General features: G+C 37.2%; 1 non-coding gene across 1 annotated transcript; it reads left to right on the top strand.

Moving 5' to 3' along the window:
• Window positions 1-17,621: 17,621 nt before the first annotated feature.
• LOC113722461 (small nucleolar RNA R71) lies at window positions 17,622-17,728 on the top strand. Its single transcript, XR_003456735.1, has one exon. It is a non-coding gene; the product is annotated as a small nucleolar RNA R71 (small nucleolar RNA).
• The last annotated feature ends 398 nt before the right edge of the window (window positions 17,729-18,126 follow it).

The raw sequence follows: 18,126 nt of genomic DNA, 5'->3' as shown, positions 1-18,126 counted from the left end.
AACTTAATAAGAAACATACCCTTTTACCAAATTGAATTTGCTCTAATGATAGTATATCATTTTTAATTGGTACAACAGTAATTTATACTCCTCAAAACAAGTTTATATATTCAATGGAAACCAACATTCACAAGCCTAAAGAACCAAATTGCTCAAGCCTAATAAATTAAAAAAATATATACCAAAATTATCACCAAATCCACAAGTTTTTCCATACTAAGCATAAAAATAGTAGTAACAACATATTCTAGTACAATGTAACACATTTATAACAAGAAATTCCAACAAATATGCATTTATCACAATATGCCCAAAAACTAGAAAAATGTAAAATTAGAAATTATGGAATCTTAAAGAAAATTGCAAATTGATACCTCAAATGTATAGGAAGATGCTAGAGGATGATAACGATGACAAATAAGGAAGAAACAAGTCCAAATTCACCCCGAAATGGAAGAATTATAGTGCAGCCCTAATTCAACTTTTGAAGATCAAAACCCTGCTTTGAAGTGGTTTTTCAGTGAAATGGATTGGGGTAAATGATCACAAGAGGTTAAGGAAGGTTTTTGTGGTGAAAAATTGGAAGTTTTATGGATAAAATGGAATATTGAAGGAAGGGATTAGGGTTTCGGTGAGAAGAGGGAAGAAGAATTTGAAAAAATGTAGAAACAAGGCTTCGGTTCTGCTATATCCGCGAACCGATCCGAGGTCAGATCGTTTATGGAAGCCCTCGGATCCGACGGGGTCGAATCCGCACCACCAGAAGCACAGACGAGCCCTCGGATATTTTTAAAAATTTTTGGATCCGCGGTCGGATCCTTCTGGGCACTTAGGATCCGGGCTCGGATATGTATTTCTCTGCACTAATTGCAGAAACTGCATTTTTTCAAACTTTTTCTCTCTTTTCCGGCCAATTCCAAAACACACTTTGGACAAACTTTTTATCAATTCTAACCCCCCACGCACATGTAATATACCATAAACACAATATCCAACCTTTCAAAACACATCAAACACATATACATTGCAAATCGAGGGGTGAGGTTCCTTGATCATTTTTGCATTTTTACACCAAAATAGCATTTTTGGGCATTAAATGCACATCAAATGAGTCCATGAGCATTTATAACCATGTGATCATCAAAACTCACTTAAATATACTTGAAATACACAATTTATATATATGCATGGGAATTTTAAGCACTTAAAACACAATTTGGCAAGAAAATCTCCTTTTTTACACTTGTTCTTCAATTGTACTTCCAAGATGGATGATGAGACTTCAGTGCCTCCTGTAAACAAGTGAAATATATCTAATTAGTAAATGAAATCACACCAAAATATAAGAAACACATAAAAACTCACAAATACACTATTATTATTATTATTGGGTTGCCTCCCAACAAGCGCTTTTTGTAACGACCCCATTTTCCCCTAAGGCGAACCAGAGGGGTCAACGGGCCGCCTGCCCAACTCTCGCCAGGACTCAGTCAATCACTACAGTTCTCCAATAAATTACAATATGAGATTCAAATAAATACATCACATTCTCCAAGAATTACATATCACACACACAGCGGAATGTACATGTACGTCCATTCAAGTCCAATCAATTAATACAAACCCTAATACTAAGCTATTACACAAGAGGCAATCCCAATTCAAACAATCACCCTAGATCAACTATTATACAAAACAAATCCAAACCTAAGCTATACAAGATACATGCCATCCAGGCACACAGATAATGTAATACAAGCTCTCCTTTTGTCTCGATTCCTGTGGGGAGAAGAAAAACATTTGGGGTGAGCTAGAAGCTCAGCGAGTGAACAGTAAAAGCAGTAATTAAATAAACTCATCAGTATTGTATTTCAATGCTATCATGGATTAACGGTCCAATGTGCGAATAATGCTCTTTAGAGCCAGTGAAAATCCTTGTACTTAAAATCCAACACTCCCTTAGATCAAGTAATCAAATAAACAGAAACAAGGAGCCATCGTGCTCCAAAGAAAGCATACGCAGTAGTGGAGAGGTTGGTTCTAAGCACAAGATTTTCCCAAGAACTCATTAAAGCCAAAATGTTATGGCACACACACATACACAATGAGATGCAATCGTGTAAGCAATGCAAGAATTATTTCAAGAGGAACTTTTGGAGAAATAGTTAAAGTTCACTCACCAACCACGGCACACGAACCTTTTCCAGCATACATCATTGACTTGCTCAAGTCGGAGCCCTAAATTACAAATATCAAGTCAAGCAAATGAATTCTAAACTTCACAAGTTCCTGCCACCTTTTGGCATTTTAATCACATTTGAAACTACGCTTATCTGATTGACACGATTCTTATGGCGTTACGAAGCTAAGTCATAAACCAATATTTCTTATGAAGACTTTCAAAGTCAAAACGTACAATTTCAGGGTCAAATATCGAAATCTAGGAGAGGACAGAAAACTGTCCGCAAAACGGGGTCTATAAACAGTCAGGGGCAATTCAGTCATTTCTCAAGCTACAGAGGTCCAAACAATCTGAAATTTTGCAGGTAAGTAGCTAACTCATATATCTACAAGTTTCATGTTTTGACCAAAAGCTGGTTCGGTCTACAGTACAGAGAAAATGACAGTCCAAGTTCAGTCCAGAAACAGGGGAAAACTAAAATTACTCTTCTTGAACCAACCTTTTTATACAACCATTACTAATCACAATTAAGGCTAGAAATCCGACTAGCCTATACCAATCATGCACAGGCCAAAACAAGGATGAATGAACTTAAACCAAGTTTAGAAATGTCACTAACATGGAACCTTATTACCCCAATTTCCAAATCATAAGAATTCCATAAAATTAGTCAAGATCACTCACATTCAAATTAATCAAATATTCTCCAACAAATGGGACGGCATTTCCCCTTAATTAACACATATCCAACTTACCATTCAATACCAAATATATCTCAATTCAACTCCATTTTTACATACAAACAATAAGCTAGTAGATATACTCAATTAGGGCCACAATGCCCCTCAATCAAGCCAATTAAAAGCTTATAAACCAACTATTAGAAAATTTCCCCAAATTGAAACCCTAAAAACCGGAAATCACACTACAAGCATAATTTTCTGCAAATGATCACAATTAACGCATAAAAGCTTCAATTAACACCATTTCAATTCATCAATCCAACACTAATCATAACTTTCATATAAAATCAGAAAAATACCCAATAAATCAACAATTCACCATCAATTCCTTCAACCCATGAAATACTCCACAATATAACATATTTAAACATCACAAACCCTAGATTAATTAATATTAGAACCAAAAGGAACTTGTTTAATCAACTTACCTCAAATGCAGGAGAGCTACCAACTTAGAGCTTCCCTTCAAAACCCAATCCATCAAAAGCTTTACACCACCATAGTGCACCCTTGTGTGAAATAGTTTGCAAAATCATTGGTTAAAACTCAAGATATTTGCCAAAAATTGAACTAGGAAAATTGAGAGTATTTCTCTCTATGAAGCTCGGATGAACCAGGGAAGAAAATGAGATATTTTGGCCAAAACAATGAGATAAGAAGAAAGAAAAGGCAGCCGGTCAAAGCTGACCGGCTGTGACACGTCACAATCCGGCCAGAATCTGGCCGGATACAAGGCCGAGGCTGATCAAAATTTTTTCAAAACTGCAGGGCAATCCGGCCAGCTATCAGGCCAGAAACTGACCGGATTTCCGGCCGGATTTGGCCACTGCCATTTTTCGAAACTTTTCTTTTCTTTTCCGAGTTGAAAAGCTGTGTTTCTCCGCTCATCCAACAAAATATACATAAAATGAAAACCCTATTTTTCTGGGGCGTCACAATCTTCCCCCCTTAAAAGAATGTCGTCCTCGACATTCCAACTCATATATATCCGGTCAAGATATCGCTCAAAAACCAATCAAGCGGTAGGATTCAACCTACCCCAACTTGTATACACCAGGTCCAATTAGTGTCCCCAAAGTCGGTCGAATACTAGAAATCACTCCAATCTCACTTATTGTTATTCATGATCCAGTAAAGCATGGCTTATCAAATAATCACCTATCAAATTCAAGTACTAAATATCACGCCAATCCAACTTATCACATGGTCATGGTCCCATAGGGAGTTAATCGCGTAACCAGATAAAACAGGCAAAAGGCTTGAAATCGGACATAAAGTCCCAGATATTTGGAAGAAATTCAGAATATAGCGATGCTTTAGATCAAAATTTCATCCCTGGTGGTGCTGGACAACACAACAAGCTAGCACAATGGCTATGCTTCACCAAAGAATTTCAGTTCAGTAAGTTGGCCTTGGTGGTGCTGGACAACACAACAAGCTAGCACAACGACTATACTTCACCAAAAGCCTCAGTTCAAGTATTTGTCCCTGGCGGTGCTGGACAACACAACAAGTTAGCACATCGGCTAAACTTCGCCAGAGAACCTCAGTTCAAGTATTTGTCCCTGGCGGTGCTGGACAACACAACAAGTTAGCACATCGGCTAAACTTCGCCAGAGAACCTCAGTTCAAGTATTTGTCCCTGGCGGTGCTGGACAACACAACAAGTTAGCACATCAGCTAAACTTCGCCAGAGAACCTCAGTTCATAATTCCATCTCTGGTGGTGATGGACAACACAACAGGCATGCCTCGCCAGAAGAATGGCGGTGCTGGACAACACAACAGGCAATGCCCCACCAGAGAGGTTCAGTTCAACCGCTACAGAAGAGTAGTAGCCGGTCTACAACCATATGAGTACGAGTAAGTTCACGAGTAGGGTAACAGTAGAGTTCAAACAAATAGGTTCAAAACAGGACGGAATATTTCAGGTTCATGAAGCACGAATAGAAAGAGGTTCAAAAACAGGGTCAAATGCTTTAGGTTCATGGAGCACCAGTACAATTAAGAACTCACTCGTCTAACTTACGCCCAGCAAATCACATTCTTAAGCAGTCACAAGATTCAAGTTCACATTCCATATATTCAGTCAAATTAGGTCCATCAAGGTACGTAAGGCACACTAGCCTAAACAGGTTCAAGCCTCAAGTAAGCTCAGTCTAATCGGTTTCAGGCAGTTCGAGTTCTCTTATCAACCCAGTACAATACTTTCGGAGTTCAAACTTCCTAAGGTTGTAATATTGGCACAGAACCAACCATAACATATGTTGCGCACAAGAAAATTTCACCAAGTTTTCGACTAAATTAATCCATTATACACTAGTAGATCTGATCTTCGGGTTTATTTCCGATTCATATTCAGTACTAGGGACCTATTAAATTGTATGAAACTGTCCATCAATTTCTCCCATGAATACGGAGTTGGCTAAACCCTCGGTCACAACCCTTTACTCCTAGTCCTGCTACCATACTTAATAGAAATCTATAAGTGCAGGAAAAGGATTACTAAGCATGAAAGAACTTAACACGTATACCAGTTGCAAAAACATTTAAAATCAGGTCATGATTTATTACATGTATCAAAAGTTATAACCTGAGTTAAAAGTCACAAAATAAGGCTAATATGTCAGATTTTGTATATAAACACTTAGGTACCATAAAAGATAAAAGCATATGTAAGCTAGATACAAAAGTCTCACGATGTGGACCACCCTTCCTAGGTCTTCCAAATGGTCCAATTATTGCTCATTTCAATCAGATCACATGCCTTTACGACATTAGATCCAAGAAATCCATAACACAAGCCGAAGTCAAAGGTTATCCATGTCGAAGTTCAAAATGCCATCATCTCCAAGAATAACCAATCTTAGGTTCTATAGTACAGTCGCAAGTTCCAAGTTCAAACCCAAGAAATGAATACACTTGCTAACTAACGTGCCAAATGGAACCCAAGTCAATTCACACTAACTTCGTACTCTTGAATACAGTCACTCTATATCTCAAAGTTGCCTCAATCCGTACATTTAAAATTGGCTCACTTTTCTTGAAAGTCAAGAATTTTAAAACATAAGATGAGTGTTTAAAGTAATCAAAATCTTATCAAGTTCAGGATTTACATTATTAACCATAAACTTGCCATTCTCTCGAAAATTCAGGATATATAGTTCTTCGTGTAAAGCATGGACAAATTCAAGTGTGAGAATACACCAACATACAATCAAGGGGAAAACTAAGTTTAGCAAATCGTAACCTTGTATCCACCCATCATGTACAAAATTCAATAACTCATCAGTTATTCACAAATTTTCAAATTTGAAATTCAAGTAAAATTCACATTTTTACCAAAATCGAAAATTACACATATTTAAGGCATATATATCCCATTTCCAATCATCGCTTACAAATAAAACTAGTACATCCTAGTTTTTCTTCAAAATTCCAAAACAAAATTTCTGTAGAAGGTATGTGGGCGGAAAATGCATTTTACTCCTTTGGTACCTTTTATCTCAGTTCAAAATCATTACTCATAAAATTTGACTATCACATCTCACCTTTTATCCATGGCCATGGCCAGTACTAGGAATCACCTCAATTCCTTCCACACTTACAAACATAATAGAATTCAAATTCGTCCAATCTTTCACTAGTCATCTAATTCCTCAATTTTTTCTACAAGTCCCAAATAAGGAATTCTCAAACAATCAATTTCTTTGTACCACTAGGATACAATAGCTCCTCGTTCACATAATATTTAAATTAATCTCACAGTCAGACATCCTAAACTTTAACTCTAGGATACGCTACAGAGATCTGAAACCTAGGCTCTGATACCAATTGTAACGACCCCATTTTCCCCTAAGGCGAACCAGAGGGGTCAACGGGCCGCCTGCCCAGCTCTCGCCAGAACTCAGTCAATCACTACAGTTCTCCAATAAATTACAATATGAGATTCAAATAAATACATCACATTCTCCAAGAATTACATATCACACACACAGCGGAATGTACATGTACGTCCATTCAAGTCCAATCAATTAATACAAACCCTAATACTAAGCTATTACACAAGAGGCAATCCCAATTCAAACAATCACCCTAGATCAACTATTATACAAAACAAATCCAAACCTAAGCTATACAAGATACATGCCATCCAGGCACACAGATAATGTAATACAAGCTCTCCTTTTGTCTCGATTCCTGTGGGGAGAAAAAAAACATTTGGGGTGAGCTAGAAGCTCAGCAAGTGAACAGTAAAAGCAGTAATTAAATAAACTCATCAGTATTGTATTTCAATGCTATCATGGATTAACGGTGCAATGTGCGAATAATGCTCTTTAGAGCCAGTGAAAATCCTTGTACTTAAAATCCAACACTCCCTTAGATCAAGTAATCAAATAAACAGAAACAAGGAGCCATCGTGCTCCAAAGAAAGCATACGCAGTAGTGGAGAGGTTGGTTCTAAGCACAAGATTTTCCCAAGAACTCATTAAAGCCAAAATGTTATGGCACACACACATACACAATGAGATGCAATCGTGTAAGCAATGCAAGAATTATTTCAAGAGGAACTTTTGGAGAAATAGTTAAAGTTCACTCACCAACCACGGCACACGAACCTTTTCCAGCATACATCATTGACTTGCTCAAGTCGGAGCCCTAAATTACAAATATCAAGTCAAGCAAATGAATTCTAAACTTCACAAGTTCCTGCCACCTTTTGGCATTTTAATCACATTTGAAACTACGCTTATCTGATTGACACGATTCTTATGGCGTTACGAAGCTAAGTCATAAACCAATATTTCTTATGAAGACTTTCAAAGTCAAAACGTACAATTTCAGGGTCAAATATCGAAATCTAGGAGAGGACAGAAAACTGTCCGCAAAACAGGGTCTATAAACAGTCAGGGGCAATTCAGTCATTTCTCAAGCTACAGAGGTCCAAACAATCTGAAATTTTGCAGGTAAGTAGCTAACTCATATATCTACAAGTTTCATGTTTTGACCAAAAGCTGGTTCGGTCTACAGTACAGAGAAAATGACAGTCCAAGTTCAGTCCAGAAACAGGGGAAAACTAAAATTACTCTTCTTGAACCAACCTTTTTATACAACCATTACTAATCACAATTAAGGCTAGAAATCCGACTAGCCTATACCAATCATGCACAGGCCAAAACAAGGATGAATGAACTTAAACCAAGTTTAGAAATGTCACTAACATGGAACCTTATTACCCCAATTTCCAAATCATAAGAATTCCATAAAATTAGTCAAGATCACTCACATTCAAATTAATCAAATATTCTCCAACAAATGGGACGGCATTTCCCCTTAATTAACACATATCCAACTTACCATTCAATACCAAATATATCTCAATTCAACTCCATTTTTACATACAAACAATAAGCTAGTAGATATACTCAATTAGGGCCACAATGCCCCTCAATCAAGCCAATTAAAAGCTTATAAACCAACTATTAGAAAATTTCCCCAAATTGAAACCCTAAAAACCGGAAATCACACTACAAGCATAATTTTCTGCAAATGATCACAATTAACGCATAAAAGCTTCAATTAACACCATTTCAATTCATCAATCCAACACTAATCATAACTTTCATATAAAATCAGAAAAATACCCAATAAATCAACAATTCACCATCAATTCCTTCAACCCATGAAATACTCCACAATATAACATATTTAAACATCACAAACCCTAGATTAATTAATATTAGAACCAAAAGGAACTTGTTTAATCAACTTACCTCAAATGCAGGAGAGCTACCAACTTAGAGCTTCCCTTCAAAACCCAATCCATCAAAAGCTTTACACCACCATAGTGCACCCTTGTGTGAAATAGTTTGCAAAATCATTGGTTAAAACTCAAGATATTTGCCAAAAATTGAACTAGGAAAATTGAGAGTATTTCTCTCTATGAAGCTCGGATGAACCGGCTGTGACACGTCACAATCCGGCCAGAATCTGGCCGGATTTCCGGCCGGATTCCTGGCCGGATACAAGGCTGAGGCTGATCAAAATTTTTTCAAAACTGCAGGGCAATCCGGCCAGCTATCCAGAAACTGGCCGGATTTCCGGCCGGATTTGGCCACTGCCATTTTTCGAAACTTTTCTTTTCTTTTCCGAGTTGAAAAGCTATGTTTCTCCGCTCATCCAACAAAATATACATAAAATGAAAACCCTATTTTTCTGGGGCCACTTTTGTTTATAGTCATTGGCTCGACTCCCCTATAATTTCTTTAACTTTCCATTGCATTTCCTAAGGGGTAAATTACTCCTTTAGGAAGCTTTTCTCCAGCCAAATAGAGCTTCAATCTTTGACCATTTACTTTGAATGGGGCACCATTTTCTCCTTTTATTTCCACTACTTCATAAGGAAACATGCGAACCACTTCAAATGGTCCGGACCATTGAGACTTAAGCTTTCCAGAGAATAATTTAAGTCTTGAGTTAAACAATAACATATTTTGCCCTACTTCAAAATGCTTAGGAAGGATGTGTTTATCATGCCAAAATTTCACTTTTTCTTTGTAAATCTTGGCATTTTCATATGAAGTTAACCGCAATTCCTCCAATTCGCTAAACTCGAGCAGTCTCTTTTCACCTGCAGATTTAAAATCAAAATTAATCGCTTTAACGGCCCAATAAGCTTTATGTTCTATTTCTACAGGTAAGTGACATGCTTTCCCATAAACAAGTTTATATGGAGACATTCCAAACAGCGTTTTAAATGCCGTTCTATACGCCCACAAAGCATCTTTAAGCTTGTTCGAACAATCCTTTCTTGATCGATTTACCGTTTTCTCCAGAATGATTTTAATTTCCCGGTTGGCCAACTCCGCTTGACCATTAGCTTGAGGATGATAGGGGAGTGACTTTTTATGCCTGCATCCATATTTAAGCAACAAAGTGTCAATAATTTTATTGCAAAAATACTTACCTTCATCGCTTATTATTGCCTTAGGAACTCCGAACCTGCAAAATATATTCCGCTTAAGGAATTTAATTACAACTTTAGCATCATTAGTTTGTGAAGGAATAGCCTCCACCCATTTAGAGACATAATCAACTGCTAATAAGATGTACTTATTATTATATGAACTAGGAAATGGTCCCATAAAATCAATGCTCCAAACATCAAATAACTCAACTTTCAAATATGTAGTCAAAGGCATTTCATTCTTTCTTGAGATATTACCGGTTCTTTGGCATTGATCACAACTTTTAACCCAATTCCTAGTGTCTCGGTACATAGTAGGCCAATAAAATCCAGATTGCCATATCTTTGCTACTGTTTTAGTAGTACTAAAATGACTTCCCGTTTCAAGAGTATGACAATGCATTAAAATACTATGTACCTCCTCCTCCAGAACACATCTTCTAATTATTCCATCTGCACAATGTTTGTAAAAGAATGGTTCCTCCCAAAAGTAATGTTTAGCATCATTTAAGAATTTTTTTCCTTTGATGAGAATTCAAATCACTTGGTATCACTCCACTAGCTATAAAGTTAACTAGATCAGCATACCATGGTGACTTATAAATTGCCATTAAAAACTCATCTGGAAATTCTTCTTTAATGGAAGAATGGTCTTCTTGAGGCATGTTCTCCAGTCTAGAAAGATGACCAGCAACTAAATTCTCGAATCCTTTTTTATCTTTAATCTCCAAATCAAATTCCTGCAATAATAAAATCCATCGAATTAGTCGAGATTTTGCATCTTTCTTATTTAACAAATATTTAAATGCTGCATGGTCGGTATAAATGATAACTTTAGATCCTACTAAGTATGATCTAAACTTATCCAATGCAAAAATAAATGACATGAAGTCGCTTATCATGTTTTTGCCCAAAAACAGCCCAAACTGCAAAATCACTTGCATCACACATTGATTCGAATGGAACGCTCCAATCCGGTGATGCTATTATGGGTGCGGAGACAAGTTCCTTCTTCAACCTATTAAAAGCAAATAAACACTCATCATTAAAGTGAAAAGGAACATCTTTTGCAAATAATTCATATAAAGGTTTAGCGATCTTGGAGAAATCCTTAATAAACCGCCGATAAAATCTCACATGTCCAAGAAAGCTGCGAATGCCTTTCACATTGGTCGGTGGAGGCATTCCCTCAATAACCTCTATTTTGGTTTGATCAACCTCAATATCTTCTGCAGAAATTTTGTGGCCTAACACAATACCCTCACAAACCATGAAGTGACAATTTTCCCAATTGAGTACAAGGTTTGTTTCTTCACATCTCTGCAAAATTAGATCTAAATTGTTAAGACAATCATCATAAGTAGATCCGAATACAGAAAAATCGTCCACGAAGATTTTCATAATTTTCTCATTAAAATCAGAGAAAATTGCCATCATGCATCGTTGGAAGGTGGCCGGTGCATTGCACAATCCAAAAGGTATCCTTCGAAATGCAAAAGTGTCGTAAGGACAAGTGAATGTAGTCTTCTCTTGATCTTCCGGTGCAATGACTATTTGATTGTATCCTGAAAAACCATCCAAGAAACAATAAAATTCATATCCGGCCAATCTTTCTACCATTTGATCAAGAAAAGGTAAAGGGAAATGATCCTTTCTAGTAGCTGCATTCAATTTCCTATAATCAATACAAACTCGCCACCCAACCACAACTCTAGAAGGAATCATTTCATCATTTTTACAATGTACTATGGTTATCCCCCCTTTCTTTGGCACTACATGTATAGGAGAAATCCAAACACTATCAGAAATTGGAAAAATTATGCCTGCATCCAACCATTTAAGGATTTCTACTCTTACCACTTCTTTCATGTTTGGATTTAGCCTTCTTTGAGTTTCAACCACTGGTTTAGAATTCTCTTCCAATAAAATCCTGTGCATACAATTAGTTGGACTAATTCCTTTGATATCAGAAATTGTCCGTCCTATAGCCTTTAAATGCTTCCTCAAAACACATAAGAGCTTGTCTAGTTGTTCCTCATCTAGTGCTGAATTTACAATCACCGGCAGTGTCTCTTTTTCTCCAAGAAACGTATATTTAAGGTGCTTAGGTAGCGACTTAAGCTAAATCTGTGGTGCTTGCTCACATGATGGTGGAGGTAGCCCTTTGCTCAGTCCTAACTTCTCATATGCATTTCTCCTTTTGTAAGGAACCTGTGCCTGCAAAAATTCAGTCATTTCTTCAAGTTGCTTCTCTTGTATACCTATACCATTAAGACAAAGTTTAAGAGAATCATTATTAAGATTAATTTGACTCATTTCTAATGCCAATTCATCACATATGTCAACTGAATAAACATGGTCAGTAAAAGAGGGATATTTCTCCACTTTACTCAAATCAAATTCCACTTCCTTTTCACCGATTTGGAACTTGAACTTACCTCGTTTGACATCTATTATTGTACCTGCAGTGGCTAGAAATGGTTTACCAAGTATAATAGGTACATTTACATCTTTCTCCATATCTAAAACAACAAAATCAACAGGAATAATGAATTTCTGCACTTTAATAAGCATATTCTCCAATATGCCGATTGGATGTCTAATAGACGTGTCAGCCATTTGCAAGGAAATATTAGTACGCTTCAACTCTTTCAACCCCAATTGCCTAGCCACAGTTAAAGGGATCAATGACACACTTGCACCAAGGTCACAAAGTGCTTTAGAGAATTCAACATTACCGATAGTGCAAGGAACTGTGAAACTCCCTGGATCTTTCAACTTGGGTGGCAATTTGTTTTGTATGATTGCACTACATTCTTCCGTTAATGCAATTGTCTCACTATCTACCAACTTTCTTTTCTTGGTCATTATCTCCTTGAGAAACTTTGCGTATGAAGGAATCTACAAAATAGCATCCACAAAAGGAATGTTAATATGTAATTGTTTTAAAATGTTGATAAATTTCTCAAATTCTTTGTCGTTTCTTGAAGGTTTCAATCTTTGAGGGATTGGCACCGGTGGAGGAATTGGTGTTGTATCTCCCATTTGTGGTTCATTTTCCTCCATCGTTTCTTTCCCTTTTTCTTTCTTGCTTTCCTTTCCTAACTCACTCAATTTCTTATTTTCTCTTCTTTCAAACTCTCTTTCACTTTCAACTGCCGGCGGCTCACCTAATTTTTTACCACTATGGAGGGTTATAACCTTCACATGCTCCCTTGGGTTCACCTCAGTCTTGTTAGGTAAATTCTTTTGGTTGTGATTATTAACCGCATTAGCAATTTGGCCTAATTGGACCTCAACATTCCTGTACATATTGGTGAGTTGGTCCATTCTTCCCTCAATTCTTTCAAACCGTTGAGTAGTGGCACTAGCTAACTTTTCAATTTTATCATTTGATACATTGGCTAGCTTTTCAATTGCCAATTTCCAAGCTGGTTTGGACTCATGCAGTGGCTGTTTCGGTTGAAAACCTGGTGGATTAACTGATCTTTGTTGGTTCCCTTGATCTTTCCATCCAAAATTTGGGTGATTACACTATCCTGGATTATAGATATTGGAGTATGGATTATTTTGGGGTGGACGGTTGTAATTGTTGAGATATTGAACCTATTCACTGCTAGAACACAAAATCATCATAATCTCCACCGCAAGTAGTACAACGTGCAACAACTACTCCTTGATTAGAACTAGAACCAACTTGCCTATTAAGCATCTTAACCACATTATCCATTTTTGTACTTAACATATTCAAGGTATCTATTTCGAGCATACCTGCGGTTCTCCTTGTATTACCTCTTTCGTTTGCCCATTGGTAATTGTGAGGATTCATAAAAAAAAAATTTCAATTACTTTGAAACCCTAATTTGAGCTTATTTTATTATTTACTTGTTCACTTATTCCGAATATTATTTTCTAGACCCATTGAACCTAATTACATGGAAATATAGGTTCATTATATTTTTAAAATGACTTGTTTCAAAAATTAATATCCGGAAGCGCGTTTAGTGAGAATAGTGTATAGTGCTTGGAAATTTTAACCGATTGAGAGTGCAATAAGTTTGGAATATTGGAGACTTATACAATGGACCTAAATTAGGTAGTTTATGTTTAAACACTCAAGCGATAGTTATTAGTATTATCGTTATAAGAATTTCTCGGAAGTCTCGCGTTATCGCGTTCAAATTGGAGATACGCGTTTTCACACGCGTGATTTCAATTGAGGGACTTTAGACCCTTATTTTGGGACAATTAAGAGTGAATAATATTTATATGTTCATAAGTGCATTAGAGGTTTAGTGCACTAGTGAAACAAACGCGAGAGGAATCGAGCACGAGACGCGCGCGAGTGCGCGTGTGTAGAAGAGTTGACTTTTGCATCAACATGGGCCACACATTTGAAGCTTCTCAAGGAAGCTAAAAATTGATCAAATTTCCCTCTCTCTTCCCTGTCATTTCAGCCGGCCAAGGAGAGCAACAAGAACACCAAGTTCTTTCAAAATTCTCTTCACCAAAATCATCATCAAACTTCACTCAAATCCTACCAAATTTTCATAGCACTTAGCTCTACACTAGAGGATCATCTTGAGTTATAAAAAGGGGAAGCTTTCACGATTTTTCTTGGCCAAAGGGGAGACCTAAATTTCTAGTTTTTGCACACCAAAGAGGTAAGTGATGATCAACTCATAGAATCTTGTCTTTTGGAAGTCATATAACATGATTAAGCTCTAGCATGCCTTTGGTCAGCTTGTTTATGGTGTAAAATGAAATGGGTGGGCTCTATGAACTCCCACCTTTGTCTTTGGGACTGATCTCATGCTTGATGATGGATCTAATGTTGATTTAGTGCTCAAAATGGTAGATTAATGTTGCATAACTAGAAGAAACTTCAAGGAGTGCATGGAGTAAAAACAATTCAGATTCTGCCCCTGCTTTGAACGTACCCTTTTCTGCAGAATTTTGAGGGTTTAATGGCTTGTATATGATTTTTATATGTTGTATAGATGGTGTACAAAATTTCATTGAAAAATATTGAGGTTTGGTTGGTCAAATGAATTATTTTCGTGAAGGTAGCAGACCTGGAAACTGTTCCCGTAATACTCAGGCAGCTCTCTTGTTTTGTTCATAACTCGGTGCCCCGACGTCGAAATCGAGTACCGTCAGTGGTGTTTGAAACTAGACATTCCCAGCTTTCCATTGGTACCAAATGCATGTTCTATTTCCACTTGAGTGAGCCACACCGTTCGATTGAAAATCACTGTCCTGTTTCGTTTCTCTCCAGGAGATAGGACAAGACTTGTATCTTGATGCTCAAAAACAGCTGTTTGTGATTGGAATTTGAAAATGATTTCTTCTAAAACATTATACCCTTATGAAAGAGCTTTCCAACGCCACCAACCACACCCAATTTCAAGTTGAATTGAGTGAGTTGTGACCAAAGTTTGAAACTGACTCAATGAAGGAATTTCCTTATCTTGAGTCTAATCCTTAGTTAATCTTGGATTGGGACTTATACTCGAGATTTTCGGTGTTAATCACCCACCAATGTTGTATTGGGATGCGTCTTAGACCTTTCTATGTAAATGGATCATGGTTGAGCTTCCCTTTGGGTTGAACGTTTTGAAAACAGCAAAACGGAACTCACACGGCAAATTGCCTTGGAAACTTTAAAACCTTGGTGAATTAGTTCACCGACTTCCCGTGCATATTTTTCTATGAAATTTGATAGAAAGATATCCTTTATATAGAAGTGTTATACTGCCAAAGTTAGTACCAATTCAAGTCCGTTTCGATACCTAACCAAAGTCCCAAAGTTGGAAGCTCAAATCTGGAATTTTGTTCACCAGTTTTGAATTTTCCCAAACTTTGAGCTACCGTATCTCGGTGCTTGAAACTCCGATTCTTGATCCGCTTGTTCTGTTATAAACCTTACTTTCAGCTCTAATTGAGTTACAAATTTCAAAGGCTAGCTGGCAACGTGTGAATTTTACCGAATTTCCAAAGTTAGCGAAAAATCAACCCCGACACAACCTTAAGTACTCTGAAACAGTAACTTTGAGCCCATTTTTGAATATCTTCCATTTAGAATCATGGAAAAGTGTCTTCTAAGAACTTTTAGTACTTTCAAAGAGGTTTCCAACGGTACCAATTTTTCCCATTTTTGACATGTAGAATGTGAGATACGATTTTTCAAAATATCGTATCAAAACTGAAAATTTTTCGAATTCCAAAGGAAGGGAGTTTTCAAGCATTCCTTATTCCTTCGGTATTACTTGAACGCTTTATACTTGATTTCCAAAATGAAAACTCGATTGCTCTTGTACTTTAAAAAACTCTAATTGAACCTCAATTTACGAGTAATTGAGGTTTTTTTTCATGAAATTTCCTTAGATTGTACTAACATACAATCTTCCTTGATAATTGGGGCACGTGAATGATAATACATTATTATTTGCTCAGGCGCACACGAGAACCTTCAAGAGGATCCTACAGTGAACACTTGAACTTCCAGAAAATATTTCTTCTTGATTTGCCCGGTGAGTGTCAAGTGTGTGCTTATTTGAACTCAATACATGTTTACTTGTCATAAATGCTGGGATTTTGGAAACTTGAGACAAGGGTGTACTTTATCGCACTCATTCTCTCTGATATGAACATCTTGAATTTGAACACTTGTACATCTTGCTTGCTTGAACATGTTACATGCTTGGATGGCTTGGATATGGTATGCTATGATTGCATACGTCGTTGGAGTGAATTTTCTCGATACATATATGTACTTGGGGGACGCCCAAAACCTCAATGGCCATCCTTGGGCTTGAGCCTGCATGGGCTTGGTCGGATTCCTCGGTAAACCATGAGAAAACATGAAAGCTTGATCTAGTAAGAGATCTTGCTTGGCATACTCGATGTAGTATTGCCCAAACATATGACAGGCGGGCTCGAAACAGGGGTATGTAAGATGAAAGGTGACATGATAAGCGAAGTTCTAAGGACTGAACCTACCTGATTGACGGAGTGTCAAGTCGTGGTGGTTCCTGAACTATAGCTCCTGAGAGCTCCAGTATCCTTGAATTGGTTCTGTTTACTTTTCCGGTGAATTGTTATTTATCAAACCTTTATTGCTCGACTTATATACTTGGCTTGCTATTTGAACAATGTGCTTGCATGTGTGTTCTTGGCCTCACGAGCATTTTGCTCATCCTGTAGATTTGTTTTCCTTAAAAGGATTGAACCCGGAGAAGTGTTAGAGAAACTCTCCTGATGTACTTTTGTCTTAGAATTTCCATTATATTTTGGCTATGCCCTTGGTTTTGGATTGTACTTTTGGAATCGAAATGTAATATTTGGGCACGATGTATATTTGGGATTTAAGTTGTATTTTTTAACACCCGATGTACGGGTTGGATAATAGATGACTATTGTTAAGTTGAACGCTTCCGCATTATTTGTATTTATGTTATTGTTCTTGTGGCCTTTAGATTGGTAATAAGCTCGAATGAAATTGCTTGAGTCCTAGCGAGAGTTGGGCAGGCGTCCCGCAGATACCCTTTGGTTCACCTTAGGGAGAAGTGGGGGCGTCACAGTAATTGTTAGCAGCCATTTCTTCGATCAATTGTTGAGCTTCCTCAGCTGTTTTTCCCATCAAAGCTCCTCCCGCTGTCGCATCTACATGCGTCTTTGTTGGATAGGTAAGACCATTGTAAAAAGTTTGGACTACTAGCCAATCTAGTAGACCATGATGAGGACATCTTCGTTGCAATTCCTGATAGCGCTCCCAAGCTTCATACAATGTCTCTCCTTCCTGTTGAGAGAAACTAGTTATATCCATTCTCAATTTAGCAGTTTTTCCAGGTGAAAAGAATTTATTAAGAAAAGCCATAGTTAATTCATCCCAAATTGTAAAAGTATTTGGAGGATGAGATTGTAACCAAACCTTGGCCCTGTCCCTTAGCGAAAATGAAAACAATCAAAGTTTAATTGCATCATCACTAACACCATTAAACTTAATTGTATCACAGATTTCAAGAAATGTTGACAAATGAGAATTTGGGTCTTCGGTAGCATTACCTCCATATTAAGATTGTTGTACCATTTGAATCAGTGATGGTTTAATCTCAAAATTATTAGCGTTTACCGTTGGCCTTACAATGCCAGTTTGAGAACCTTGTGCTCCCGGTAAAGCAAAATCTTGCAGAATTCGCCTATTTGATTCATTTTCCGCCATTTCTTCCTCAA

Source organism: Coffea arabica, chromosome 2c (genome assembly GCF_036785885.1).
Source record: "Coffea arabica cultivar ET-39 chromosome 2c, Coffea Arabica ET-39 HiFi, whole genome shotgun sequence".
Classification (NCBI taxonomy): domain Eukaryota; kingdom Viridiplantae; phylum Streptophyta; class Magnoliopsida; order Gentianales; family Rubiaceae; genus Coffea; species Coffea arabica.
This window is presented reverse-complemented; position numbering and strand designations above follow the sequence as displayed.